Raw genomic sequence first — 15,537 nt, 5'->3', positions numbered from 1 at the left:
TGCAGGGCATGCAGTACATCTGCTCCATTTCTGAAGGTGCTAAAATGGTGGGAGCAGGGTGAAGGTATTTGGCAATTTTGTGGTAATAGGAGCTCATTCTAAACTCCATATGTAGACTATCTGCTGACAGATGCACTGTCTTTCTCAGTGAGCAAGGAACTGGGCATAGCATTTCTGTTCTGTTCTGTTTTTAACTGCCCTTAGTTCCATTTGTATCCCCACTCCTTTTTCTCCACCCCATCTTGTTTCCTGTTTTGTTCTACAAAGTCAGGGGTCGGAATCAGACTTAAAAAAGGTCTGGAATCATAGAATTATAGAAGCATAGAATGGTTTGGGTTGGAAATGGGGTTTAAAGGCCATATAGTCCAGCATCCCCTGCAGTGAGCAGGGACATCTTCAGCTAGATCAGGTTGCTGAAAGCTCTGTCCAGTCTGACCCTGAGTAGTTCTGTAGTTCTTTCCCTGGTGTGTATTTTTGCAGAGGATATTTCCATCTCTGTACCTTTCTTTCCTCACAAATATGAGTATACACACCCAGCATGTTGTATTATCTTTGTATTTCCCATCTGGAGAACTACTTGTCCTTCTGGCCATTCTCAGGTGCATGTAAACACACGTATTTAGACAAACATGTTTGCTATAAAGTCAGACCAGTGGGGCTACCTATCCTAGGCACCAAAAGTAAATGGAAGATCAGCGTACGAGAGTCTCTTTGGATTCTATTGCTCTCTCTTCTGCTCAGGTTAAGGGCTGAGGTGACAGTGATGCCATGGCTGGATACAAGCTGCTCAGAAGCACACACATGGAAAGTGAGTATGAGAAGTTGTCCTTCCTGTGAGACAACAGCAGGAATGTGTGGGCTCTGCCTTGAGATGGATTATAAAATAGTCAAGAGTTTAAGGATTAGGATTAGAAGGCAGAGATATGTGGGTAATTTTTCAGTGGGTGATTGCTATGAAATCACCTGTCAGGAAGGAGTATATGATGGCTTCTTCAGATGACAGGAAGAAGCCTCATGTTCACAGGTCAAGTTGCTCACACTGGAACTGGAACCATGGCAATATCTGCCGGAGGGACAACACAGAAGGGCATAAACTATCTAGGATGTTTTTGGATGTCATTAATGACAGCTCTCTAACATTGGTGACTGAGGAGATGACAAGGAGAGGGACTCTAATATTCCTTGTACTTATGAACAAGAAAGAGCTGGCTGAGGATGTAAAGCCCATGGGTAGCTCCTTCTCAGTGGTAGCCAGTGAAAAGGGGCATTGTGCAAAAATTGTAATGTAAGAAAATCCATTTAAACACAAGAAAATGTCAAACACTGCACCGGGTTGCCCAGAGAGGTTGTGGAAACTCAGTCTTGGGATATATACACAAATCTAACTGGACATAGCTGTGCTTTGAGCAGGGTGGGTAGATTAGATGATCTGAAGAGGCCCCTTCCAGCCTCAATCCTTCTGGGATTCCAATTTTTTAATGTAAGGGAAACAGTACAAAGACTCAGATGAGGATGGAGGAGAAAAGGAGAAATGGGAATTGTATTGGGTCCAGCACAACAGTAGAAGGAAGCACCTCTCAAATTGAAAATTAAAGCACTAAGACAGCAAGATGGGGAAAATTAAGAACATCCTAACCCACTTTCCACCCTTCCTAAGCGATGAAGCATTAGCTAGCAGGACTTTTCCAAACGGAAATGTGGCTTGCCTGAGTTGGAAGAAGGTAATGAGCAGGTGCCAGCCCAGAGACAGTACTGTGCTGCTGTGTTGTGTGCTGTGGATGGCTCCTACCTCATTCATCACATGCCATATGTGCCGTATACAGTATTAGGGCTTCATATTTTTCCCATGATCCTTATTACATCTCTCTGATGGACTTATGGCCCTCTGCTGGCTCCTCATCATGACCTGATAGCATTGTCCCTGTGACCTCAGCATCTGCTGGACTGAAGAGGTGCTAAGTAGCTGCATGTGATACAGCACTAGAGGAACTGATTCCCTTTGCTTTGGTACATGCACACACCTCTTTGGACTGTGATGACAGCGCCTTTTTGCCATCTCAAAGACTTTGCATTCTGTTGATGTTGGCTGGATACATCCGGCCTGAGCTGGTTTAGTGCTCATGGATACTTTTTAACTTGAGGGAGAACATGTCTTAAACAAAGAAAAAGAAAAACCAGCTGAACATGATTATATCCCTGTTTGGAAACGCCTGGGCAACCGTCCCTAGGGTAACAAGCAAAAGAGGTCACTGAAGAAACACTGCAACCTACAGGATGAATGGGAGGAGTGTTGATGTATCTGAAGCATAGGAGCTGTTGACAAAGAAAACTGAAGGCTTTTTAAAGGAAAGAAATCATGTCAGGGACTTCTGACTGCTGCATCACAGGTGCCTTTCTGGAAAAGCTGAAAGCACTGCCACAGGAAAGGGCTCAGGGGAACATCAGCAGCTGTAACTTGCATGCCTAGGGGAAGTGATCAGTGTTAGATGCAGTTAAAGAAAATACTTGGTGTTTTTCTTGTTGGAAGAGAAATGTTAATGCCAAGAAACAGGTAGAAATGCAGGTAAGTAGCTTATTTGTATGTTTAAAGACTCAAAAGATTCAACATGTGGAGAATAAGGGCAAGACTCTAACAGTCAAGACAGTACCACAGAACTGAGAATCAAAGGGAAGGGAGGTCTAAGGTCTTTCCAGTTCATTTAGCTTTGTTTGTCTAAGATATTTCAAAAGCTGAACAGCCTGTTGAGCAGCCTTGAGTGCAAATGTGCATAAGACTTTTTTGATGTTTGTGGAAGTGTTCATGTGGGCACACTCATTCATACACTTGCTTGGAATGCATGCTTGAAATCATGATTCCTTAATTCAGTTTATATCTACTTCTTAAAGTATTAATAAATTACAAACAGAAAACACCAAGAAAGCAAAATCATTGTATATGGTATGGGAGAAAGGTCAGTTATGCCCTAGGCCAATCTCTACTGTAAAGAAGCAGAGTATTATGGGCACCAAAGGAGCTGTTGAATGGAACTGTGCCAGCAAAGACAGTGGATAATTTACCCTCTACATACAAAGATGATCTTTCTTTCTGCCCACAGTTAGTCTGTTAACAGCTTTCAAGATCAGAGTAGACATGAGGAAGAAATAATTTCAAAAGATCCCAGAAACGCTGAGTTGAAAGCAAGGAAGTTAATGTTTATGAGAAACATTTATGAAAATATTAACTTTTGGCAATGTAGGCATCCCTTTTAAGCTGAATGGGAGAGGCAGGCTTTAAAATCATAAGAACCCCTTAAAAATTCATGCCAAGATACAGCCTAATGGGAGCAAGAAAGTACTGAAAAATGTTCTTGAGAGTATTGGTTGTGTCCTAGTTTCATGTGTATAGGGTAAAATTAAAGAGGGATTTAGTAAGAATGATAAAGAAGACATCATCTGAAAACTATACCCACTCTAATCTGTCAGCAATTAATTTTACTTTATTATTAATTATTCAAATAATGAAGCCCTAGTGATTTTTATTTTTTTTCTCTATGCTGGAAGTATTGACTGAGCAAGGAAAATTAAGATCAGAAGTAATGACATAGTGAAAAGAGTCTAGATTCCATGTCTGTAACAGGGATTATTTACATATTGACTGTGTATATTTATTGTATATGATGGTTGGAAAATGTCTTTTCCAGAGAAGGAAAATATTACTAAGAGCTATAGAAGATTCTGACATTGTCATTTCAACCTCTGTCTTTTTTTTGTTCTCCCTTCCAAGTTTTACAAATGTTGCTTTTCTTCATTTTTTATATCCTGATACTTGTGGCATTGGAAGATAGAGGATTAAGAGACCATATTGAGCAAAACAAGAACACTGTCAGTTAGTCATTGTAAAGACAATATCACAGTATCAGTCAGGGTTGGAAGGGACCACAAGGATCATCTAGTTCCAACCCCCCTGCCATGGGCACGGACACCCCACACTAGATCAGGCTGGCCAGAGCCTCATCCAGCCTGGTCTCAAACACCTCCAGGGATGGGGCCTCAACCACCTCCCTGGACAACACATTCCAGGGCTTCACCACTCTCATGGTGAAGAGCCTCCTCCTCACGTCCAGCCTGAATCTCCCCACCTCCAGCTTCATTCCATTCCCCCTAGTCCTATCACTCCCTGATATCCTGAGAAGTCCCTCCCCAGCCTTCTTGTAGGCCCCCTTCAGATATGGAGAACTTGAGACTTTTTAGCTGTCATAGTTTGGAACAGAAGGAAAAAAAGGCCATGCTCTTTTGAAGGACTTTGTACCTTTTTTATACATATGCATATAATTTTACAGGTGCATGCTTTTTGTTTGCCCTCAGCAGAACTGCCACATGTCAGATGCTGTGAGCCTGAGGATAGGCAGCAAAAACCCATCCAAAAGCTACACCTTGGAGCAATCACTTTGTGTTGAAACTTCTTACATGTTATAAAATGCTTGGTGTAAATACTTAGTTTTCTAACATACTTAAGTTAAACTTTTACCTTAAATGTTTTAGAGTCCCCTGCATTCACGTATATCTTGTTATCTTGATACTTCAGAAGCTGTATGTTTTGCATGACATTGTTCTGTTAATCCTCCTTTGTGTGCATGCCTCTCATACCTCTACTACAAAGGATCCTGTTGAGTTTCTCACCAGCTAGGAACTTTTCATTTTAATAGGGAGTTTCATCATATGTTGTAGTCATAGAATCACAGAATTGGAAGGGACCCCAAGGATCATCTAGTTCCAACCCCCCCTGCCATGGGCAGGGACACCTCACACTAGATCAGCTTACCCAGAGCCATATCCAGCCTGGCCTTAAAAACCTCCAGGGTTGGGGTTGGGGCTTCTACCACCTCCCCAGGCATCTTGCTCCAGCATCTCACCACTCTCATGGTGAAGAACTTCTTCCTAACATCTAATCTAAATCTCCCCTCCTCTAGCTTGGATCTGTTCTCCCTAGTCTTATCACTACCTGACACCTTAAAAAGTCCTTCACCAGCTTTCTTGTAGGCCCCCTTCAGATATTGGAAGGCCACAGTAAGGTCTCCTTGGAGCTTTCTCTTCTCCAAAATGAACAATTCCAACTCTTTCAGCCTGTCCTCACAGAAGAGGTGCTTCAGCCCTCTGATCATACGTGTGGACCTTCTCTGGACATGTTCCAGAGTATTGTAGTCTTTGAGTCTTTTGAATGATTCACCCAAAAACTGAGAAGAATAGAGATCAGAGATCATTCTGGTGTCTAAAATAAATTATTTCCAAATTTAGTGTGCACAAATCACACATATGGACTTCAAGATTACAATTATTGTCTTCTACCTTCTGAGAAGAGATCAATAAAATGAATTTTAATTAGTGATTTTGCTTCCATGTGGGTAGAAGGATGTGGGAGAAGGGAGGAAAAAGATCTAGAGCTGAATTTTCTGGACTAGACTGATACTTTGATCATGCTGTCACCAATCATTGCTCAACATAAAAATTCACTTCTGCAGTTTTTAGTTTATCAGCATTAAAGGAGCACATTAGAAAGTCATGTGCACTTCAGTATCTGGTAGTCTGTGTTTTTATACTTCAGAACAGTAGTTCTGACGTGCAGTCATAATAAAGCTACATCTTGTATAACCGGTAGACATTTTGTGTCTTTACTCATCCTGGATATGCAATATTGCACCCAATCATTATTTACGACTAAAATATGGTAGGCTGAGTTTCCTTGATGGTTTTTGGTCCTTTCTGAAATTCTGGTTATGTAAAAGAGCCTTGAAAATGGCTGCAGATTTGGCAGAAACTTTCACAGACGTGACAGTCTTGATAAGTTCACAATGACTTACAGTGCCCAGCATGTGAATGATGCAAAACAAAAGACTTCAGAAAGTTCATTGCCTGTCATTTCCTGCATTTGCCTCTGCTCAGGCAAATATTTCCATGAAGACAACATTGTGCTTTACTTGCATTTTGCAGTCATCTTCCACATGTAAATGGAGCAACAAGTGCAAGATTCCTGTATTTTCAAAGCTCAGTCCTTTCTGTGGATGAAAATGTAAAATATAATAGGATCATAAAGGAAGCAGGAAAATGTGATAAAGATAAGGGTCTGCATACAGGAAACAAAATGTGTGTACTCATGTTTTTATGGTATTGCATATTATATATGCACACACACTTTTTGTCTACAAGCTCAGTCCTGAGGTGATGATGACTTCAAACTTAGATAGCTGTAGCCATAGCACCATGTTCATAACTGTTCTTGTAGTTAAAGATTGATTTAACTGTCATGAGTGACATGACTAGATGACATCAGGGGAAAGTAAAAGGTGTTTTATTAATACTCTTGTTGTGTGTCTTGCTACTTGCCATTATAAAGTCAACACTGAGTCAGAAGTTTCCATCTAGAAAGGGGACAAGATTACATGCCTATTAGCTAGGCACTCTTTGAAACCTCTGTCTCTGACATAATTGCACACGCTGTATTCAGGATATTTATGTGAAGTGGTCACCACTGTATATTCATTTCTTCCTGTCATATCTGTGGAGATCTGTGGATCTGTAGAAGCTCTTCTACTTGAAGGAACTGGCATACTTAATGCTAAATTACCCATAATGGAGCCAGCACAACACATGTTTTTCTTTTGTTTCCTGTTTAGGTTCAGTTGTGACTGGTTTTCTACTCATGCCAGTTACAGTTCACTACATGTAAATATTATATAGCATGTGTATGTTTCTTCATGTACAGCTTCTGTGGGACTCTCTGATTTGCTCATGTCAGAGAGACCTCGACAGGCTGGACAGATGGGCAGAATCCAACGGCATGAGATTTAACACATCCAAATGCCGGGTTCTGCACATTGGCCACAACAACCCCATGCAGTGCTACAGGCTGGGGTCAGAGTGGCTAGAAAGCAGCCAGGCAGAGAGGGACCTGGGGGTGCTGGTTGATGGTAGGCTTAACATGAGCCTGCAGTGTGCCCAGGCAGCCAAGAGGGCCAATGGCATCCTGGCCTGCATCAAGAACAGTGTGCCCAGCAGGAGCAGGGAGGTCATTTTGCCCCTGTACACTGCACTGGTTAGGCCACACCTGGAGTACTGTGTGCAGTTCTGGGCCCCTCAGTTTAGGAAGGATGTTGACTTGCTGGAACGAGTCCAGAGAAGGGCAACAAAGTTGGTGAGGGGTTTGGAGCACAAGCCCTGTGAGGAGAGGCTGAGGGAGCTGGGGCTGCTTAGCCTGGAGAAGAGGAGACTCAGGGGTGACCTTATCACTCTCTACAACTACCTGAAGGGAGGTTGTAGACAGGCTGATGATGGTCTCTTCTCCCAGGCAGCCAGTACCAGAACAAGAGGACACAGTCTCAGGCTGCGCCAGGGGAGGTCCAGGTTGGATGTTAGGAAGAAGTTCTATACAGAAAGAGTGATTGCGCTATGGAATGGGTTGCCCGGGGAGGTGGTGGAGTCGCCGTCATTGGAGGTGTTCAGAAGGAGACTTGATGGGGTGCTTGGTGCCATGGGTTAGCTGTTTGGGTGGGTTGGATTGGTTGATGGGTTGGACACGATGATCTTGAAGGTCTCTTCCAACCTGGTTTGGTTTATTCTAATTCTATTCTAATAATCTAAAATTTACTAGCAACAAAGCATTTAAGACCTCAGACAAGTGCAAAGTGAATGTGCTAAAGAAATTCTCCATGAACTTTTACCATTCAATTTGCAACAGTGTGCTGCAGGAACCATTTTATCTAGGGGTAAGGGCAGACAGAGATCTTCACAGGAGGTCATCCTACAGAAGGAAGCTGGAAGAATAAAGGAAATTTTGTGAACATCTGAATTCTGTGATGAACTGGATGACTATAAATGGAGGGCAATGATTTTTCCTCATTTAAAAATTGGTTTTTAGACTTTATTAATCTAAAGTTGTTGAAATAGACAATGCACTAAGTTTCAAAAGTATTCCTTTCAAACACTGGTGTGAATAGAAAAATCAATAGCAACAAATTACAGTATCACAGTATCACAGTATCGCTAAGGTGGGAAGAGACCTCGAGGATCATCGAGTCCAACCTGTCATCACAGACCTCATGACTAGACCATGGCACCAAGTGCCACATCCAATCTCCTCTTGAACACCTTGAGGGATGGTGACTCCACCACCTCCCTGGGCAGCCCATTCCAATGACGAATGACTCTCTCGGTAAAGAACTTTCTCCTCACCTTGAGCCTAAACTTCCCCTGGTGCAGCTTGAGACTGTGTCCCCTTGTTCTGGTGCTGGTTGCCTGGGAGAAGAGACCAACCCCTCCCGGCCACAACCACCCCTCAGGTAGTTGTAGAGGGCAATGAGGTCACCCCTGAGCCTCCTCTTCTCCAGGCTAAACAATCCCAGCTCCCTCAGCCTCTCCTCACAGGGCTTGTGCTCAAGGCCTCTCCCCAGCCTTGTTGCCCTTCTCTGGACATGTTCAAGTGTCTCAATGTCCTTCTTAAATTGTATAAATCATGGTAAGTCATGTGTGGTGCTTTAACATGGCTAGCTGAAGCTTGTTGAGCATCAGCAAGTTTTCACATTTACTTCATATCTCTCTGGTAGTGACAGCTACTCTGTGACAGATTTCAAATATTTTAAAATAACACAATTTAAACCCACCCCATTAGTTTTATTAGGTGATGAATATCCAAAATCTTCCATGTAAGCATGCAATAATATTGAATGACCTATAACAAGTCCAAGTGCCGGGTGCTGCACTTTGGCCACAACAACCCCATGCAGAGCTACAGGCTAGGGTCAGAGTGGCTGGAGAGCAGCCAAACAGAAAGGGACCTGGGGGCAGTGGTTGACAGCTGGCTGAACATGAGCCAGCAGTATACCCAGGTGGCCAAGAAGGCCAATGGCATCCTGGCCTGCATCAAGAATAGTGTGGCGAGCAGGATCAGGGAAGTCATTGTGGCCCTGTACTCAGCACTGGTTAGGCCACACCTTGAGTCCTGTGTCCAGTTCTGGGCTCCTCAATTCAAGAAGGACATTGAGACTCTTGAAAGTGTCCAGAGAAGGGCAACAAGGCTGGTGAGAGGCCGTGAGCACAAGCCCTATGAGGAGAGACTGAGGGAGCTGGGTTTGTTTAGCTTGGAGAAGAGGATGCTCAGGGGTGACCTTATTGCTCTCTACAACTACCTGAAAGGAAGTTGCAGCCAGGAGGGAGTTGGTCTCTTCACCCAGGCAATCAGCCCCAGAACAAGAGGACACAGTCTCAAGCTGTGCCAGGGGAAGTTCAGGCTTGAGGTGAGGAGAAAGTTCTTCACTGAGAGAGTCATTTGCCATTGGAATGGGCTGCCCAGGGAGGTGGTGGAGTCACCATTCCTGGAGGTGTTCAAGAGGGGATTGGATGTGGCACTTGGTGCCATGGTTTAGTAGTCATGAGGTCTTGGGTGACAGGTTGAACTTGATGATCTTTGAGGTCTTTTCCAACCTTATTGATCCTATGATTCTATGATAAAAGTTAGATGCTACTTCTAGGTATGGTCTGCCACAAAAACAATGGGTTGAAGTGTTGCCTCGGGGAAGCATGGGAAGAAACTGTTGAGACACTCCTCTGTGAGTATGTTTGTGATAGGGATATAGTAACACGATTCCACCTTAAAAAGGTCAGCATTCTCAACAGATATCTTGTCAGCTCAACAGGATTCATGTGTGTATGGTGGGTTGCCTGAGACAGAGCAAAGATATTATGCACTTGTCAGTGGAGGGGCTCAGAAATTTAGAACAGAATGTTTCTCAGAAAATGCCAATTAATTCAGTTGTAAATGTTCCATGGGAATGTGTCAGGATTGACTATACTTTGTTTTGCTTTCAATCAAAACAAAGACTTTTGATAACTTTTTTTTTTTTTTTTTTATAATCTTGTCATGACAGAATATTTGAGTGTTTAATTTTGGAACAACATTTCATTTAGTATTGTGTTTGCTGTTATAAATTAAGCGAAAGTGAGAAGATAAAATACTAACTTTTCATATAAGTTTATCTTAAATGAATAATAATAATAAAAAAAAAGTCCTACGGGAAACTTTCCTTCAGTTTAGAAGGGGTGAAATGCTAAGATGTCAGAATTTACCAGGATTCTGCTTACATGATGTCGAGGGTTGGAAGGGTAAGGCCAAGAAGCCTCCTCCCTTCCCCCTTGTAAAGTAAAGGGAAAGAAAATTGAAGGGAAAGGAAAAAAAAACCTCACAGCTGAATTAGCAAAGCAGTGGAGCTGTATATTTACAAAGCAATGTAGGATATGCAGGGGAATATATACAAATTTACAATATTTACAATATATACAAAGATATACAATAAAGTAACACAGAAATGAGAGTTCCCCCCCCCTGCTGAGGGGGTTCCCCACCTCCGCTCTCCCCCTCTCTCCCCCTATTCCCCAGAGTGGGTTGTGGTCCCTTCCAACCCTGAATGAAACTATGAAAAGAGAGAGAAAGAGGAAAAAAAAAGTTAGAAGCAGTTTGTGTTAATTGGAAAAGAGTTAATACAGGCCTTTATCAGTTTTCAAGGCCGAAGCCTTGGCAGAAAGCCCAGCACAGAAAGCTGCTGCCCTGTGGAGGAGCGGAAGCAAGACTGAAGATAAAGTGCTGGAATGCCCAGGATAGCCTCCTGCACTCCCAGTTCAGAAGGTGCTTCCTCCCACTTTACCAATGAAATTAGTTTAGATTGTTCTTTTCATTTACCAGCTTCCGTCCACCATATTCCCTTTCTTAAGGGGACAGTGTCAACCGGTCACACATGAGAAGTAACTGACAAAAGTCCATCACTCATCATTAAAAAATGAAATGTTTACTGTTTTCAAATCCAAATTAAACATACAGTTCCGTGAGAGAAACTGCTTAAAAATAGTATTTTGCAGTCATCTTAATGTTGAAAGGTTAAAAAAAACAAACAAACCACAACTGTATATTTCATTTATTAGGTTACTGAAAAAAAAGGTTTCCAAATTGAAAAATGTTTTCCAAGTGTCCAAATCAAGATTTGAATATTTGAGTCCTGTCACTGGGCACTATCGAGAGCAGTACAGTTTTCCCTCATTCCCTTTCATCAGGGGTATACACACTTTGATGAGATTTCCCCCTGAGCCTTCTCTTCTCTAGGCAGAAGAATCTCAGCTCTTTCATATGAGATGTTCCAGTCTCTTAATCATCTCTACAGCACTTCACTGGACTTGTTCCAGTAAGTTCATCTCTCTCTTGTACTGGGGAGGCCAGAATTGGGCACAGTATTTCAGATATGGCCCCATCAGTGTTTGGTAGCATGACAGGGGCAGCTCCTTCAGCTGCTGGCCATGCTCTTCCTGATGCAGCCCTAAACACTATTGTCTGCACTTGGTGTATTGCTGGCTTGTGTTCAACTTGTCCCCCAGGACCTCAAGGTATTTCTCTATAGAGCTGTTCTCCAGACAGTCAGGCCCCAATGTGTACTAGTGCATAGGGTCATTCCTCCCCATGGGCAGGCCTTAGCATTTATCTTAGTAGAAATTCTTTAGATTCTGCTTTCCCTTACTTTGTTGAAGTCTACATCTCCACGTTTTGTTTAATCTCTGAGCTTGCCGAGCATTCACCTTATGACACTGTCCAGTTCCTTAATGAAGAGGTTAAACATTATTGGCCCCAGTATTGACTCCTGGGTTACACCAGTAAAGAATTCCCTCCAACTGGACTTTGTGCTGTTGATCACAGCCTTCTAGGCTTGATTTTCAATCTGCCTCACTGTCCACTTATCTAACCTATACTATGTCAGCTTATCTGAAAGATTGCTGTGTCAAAGGCCTTAATGCATTTGAGGTAAACAACATTCAGTACTCTTATCATCTCGCAAGGTAGGAGGTTATCTGGTTGTTTAAACATGACTTCCACTACCTAAATCCATGTTGATTACTTCTGATGATCATCTTTTTGTTCTTCATGTGTTTGGAACTGACTTCCAGATTAGTTGCTCCGTCACCTTCACAGAGACTGATGAGCCCGTAATTCACAGAGGCTGATCAGCCTGTAGTTCCCCACATCTTCCTACTTGTCCTTCTTGAAATGATATTTGGTTTCTTCCAAGATGGCAGTGATGACATGATTGCATTCTTTCCTATGTCCTTTGTTTTCACACACTCCATTTTGCCATGAACAGATGCTTAATATTCCATTCACTTTCCAGATGCACATGGTCTGGATTTCCTTGATGTAAGCAGTTGTTGTGAGATCCTGCTCAATGCAGCAGTGATATTATGAAGAAGAACACTCACACAGGACTCTGAGAGGAGATTTTTCTTCATCTTCTCTTTTTGAGTTATACCTAGAACTTTTCTTCACTTCTATTACAAACAGCATTGGACTTGATGATCTTTGAGGTCTCTTACCTTACTGATTCTATGATTCTGAGAGACAGAGCTGCAGGGCTTCTTTCTTTCCTTCTTTACAAAGAAAAAGAATTCCCCTGCTTTGGTGGCAGAGGTGAATTACAATTCTGGAAGTGTTTTCTTGCCCTTTCTGATCATGGTTGTTTCTCTGGCCAAGACTGCCAGGAGACTGCACATCTTAGAAACAGTCTGAGGAGGGAATCATGTGTAGAGAAAGTTTGGATATGTGAGCTGCTAAGAGAGTTGGGTCTATTCTGTCTGGAGAAGAGAAGGCTCCAAGGAGACCTTATTGTGGCCTTCCAGTATCTTAAAGGAGCCTACAAGAAAGCTGGAGAGGGACTTTTTAGGGTGTCAGGTAATGATAGGGCTAAGGGGAGTGGAAAAAACCCAGAAATGAGCAGATTCATATTGGATGTTAGGAAGAAGTTCTTCACCATGATTGTAGTGAGACACTGGAACAGGTTGCCCAATGAGATGGTAGAAGCCCCATCCCTGGATGTTTTTATGGACAGGCTGGATATGTCTCTGAGCAACCTGATCTAGTATGAATTGTCCCTCACCTCACAGGGGTGTTGGAACTAGATGATCCTTGAGGTGCCTTCCAACCCTAACAATTCTATGATTCTATGAAACATCCTTCTCTTTTCCAGATCAAGGATTCTTCTGGTCCTGTTGGTCTTTATGACCCTGTCTATGACTGATCTGAATTTTCTTCCTGGTTGAGCTTTAGGACCTATGTTAATAGAACTGACTTTACCTAGATGCAATAGTGTGACTGCTCTGTGAGGAGTTTGGTGACATATATAGCCCTGAAACAAGGGTATTTTATTTTTTATGTAGACAAATAATACAAAGTTTGTGCTTTGTTTAGTACTTTAACCTACATGTTGGCTTTGAACCAGTGTCAGCAATTGGGCTGAACCTGAAGTCTTTGCCAGTGATAACCTTGAAGCTGTAGAAAACTCAGGCTCATGTGGAGACTTGGAAACATTCAGAACTAGGACACCAAAGAAATATCTGGATACAAACGTAGATATAAGAGAAGCACATCAAAAGCCAGAAATTTATCCAGGGACACCGAGACCTAATTTGATGGTAATTTGTACTTAAATGCTTGTGAGAAGATTAAGAAAGAGGAAAAGCAACTGAAAACAGAATTGTCTTATTCTAGAGACCACCAGGCTAGATCAGAATAATAAAATACCCTAGATTAATTCATCTGGTACTTAAAACCACATAATTCTTTTACCCATGGGGAAATGTTAAATATGTGGACATCTGCTGGGTAAAAAGCATTGAAACTTGGTTCATTGAAGTGCAGCTCTGCTCTTTAAACTGGATATGTGAGAATGACATCTCCATGTTTGTGGTCTCTCAAAGTTTGCTCTATCAGATTGTTTCTCCTTACCAGTTAAAAGAGGCATCTTTAACATCAGTCCACAAGCTTAACCTTATTAACCTAATAGCATGCAGCTGCTACTGGTGTATGCAAAATGAACAAGTAAAAAAGTGCTAGAATCTACCCTTGAACTTGGATTAGAAGTAGCTATAAGGTCCAAGTAAAGGTGTTTGTAGCCAGGAGGGGGTTGGTCTCTTCTCCCAGGCAACCAGCACCAGAACAAGAGGACACAGTCTCAAGCTGCACCAGGGGAAGTTTAGGCTTGAGGTGAGGAGAAAGTTCTTCACAGAGAGAGTTGTTAGCCATTGGAATGGTCTGCTCAGGGACATGGTGGAATCACTGTCCCTGGAGATGTTCAAGAGGGGATTGGACGTGGCACTTGGTGTGATGGTCTAGTAGTCATGAGGTGTTGGGTGACAGGTTGGACCTGATGGTCTTTGAGGTCTTTTCCAACCTTATTGATTCTATGATTCCATGATTCTAAATAATTTTATTCTCTAGTTCTTAGACTGGTAGGCTCAGCTCCAAGAACATACCTGTGTCTGGTTTCTTTCCCTCTTGAAATGTGGTTTCTGTAGCCCTGTTCCCATAGAGAACAGTGTTTTTTGCTGGAATTAATGTTACAGTCAATTCCAGAAAGCATCTGTCCTCAGAACCTGTTACATACATGGGTACATAATTTTCTGTACATAATGAATAGATAGTCTGCCCTGCATCATCGTCTTTAGAAGAATACTCAGGTTAACTGAATTATAAAGGTTTTATGAACTTCTCTGCTTTTTGGCTCCCAGTATGTGTGCCCAGTCATTGCTGCCATCAGTCAAAACAGCTATAAAAGACACACTTAGGGGAAAAAAAAAAGAAAGAAAAGAAAGAAGAAGAAACCAGACACAGGTATGTTCTTGGAGCTGAGCCTACCAGTCTAAGAACTAGAGAATAAAATTCTTTAGAATCATAGAATCATAGAATCAATAAGGTTGGAAAAGACCTCAAAGATCATCAAGTCCAACCTGTCACCCAACACCTCATGACTACTAAACCATGGCACCAAGTGCCACATGCAATCCCCTCTTGACCACCTCCAGGGATGGTGACTCCACCACCTCCCTGGGCAGCACATTCCAACAGCTAACAACCCTCTCTGTGAAGAACTTTCTCCTCACCTTGAGCCTAAACTTCCCCTGGTGCAGCTTGAGACTGTGTCCCCTTGTTCTGGTGCTGGTTGCCTGGGAGAAGAGACCAACCCCCACCTGGCTACAACCTCCCTTCAGGTAGTTGTAGAGAGCAATAAGGTCTCCCCTGAGCCTCCTCTTCTCCAGGCTAAACAATCCCAGCTCCCTTAGCCTGTTCTCATAGGGCTTGTGCTCAAAACCTCCCCCCAGCCTTGTTGCCCTTCTCTGGACATGTTCAAGAGTCTCAGTGTCCTTCTTAAATTGAGGGCCCCAGAACTGGACACAAAGGAGAAGAAAAAGAAGGAAAAGAAAAAGAAAAAAGAAAAGATAAAAAGATAAAAAGATAAAAAGAACAAGTGTTTGTGAAATCCTCATGATCCCAGATCACATTTTTCATGTATGAAGTTGTATCATTTTTCTGCAATCTGAGAGCAGCTGTCAAGTATTTTAAAATACAATTATTCTATATTGTAGTATCAGACAGATGCTTTCTGATGGGATGTATTCTAGCAGGTTCCTTCCTTCCAGAAGGCAGCAGCCACTCCCTGGGTCGTTATTGAAAGAGTTAAAAGAACTTATGTTTTCCAT

This window comes from Melanerpes formicivorus, unplaced genomic scaffold (assembly GCF_026170545.1).
Source record: "Melanerpes formicivorus ecotype bairdi unplaced genomic scaffold, bMelFor1.0.p_v2 SCAF_258, whole genome shotgun sequence".
Classification (NCBI taxonomy): Eukaryota; Metazoa; Chordata; class Aves; order Piciformes; family Picidae; genus Melanerpes; species Melanerpes formicivorus.
The sequence above is the reverse complement of the archived record's forward strand: the minus strand, read 5'-3'. Positions refer to the sequence as shown.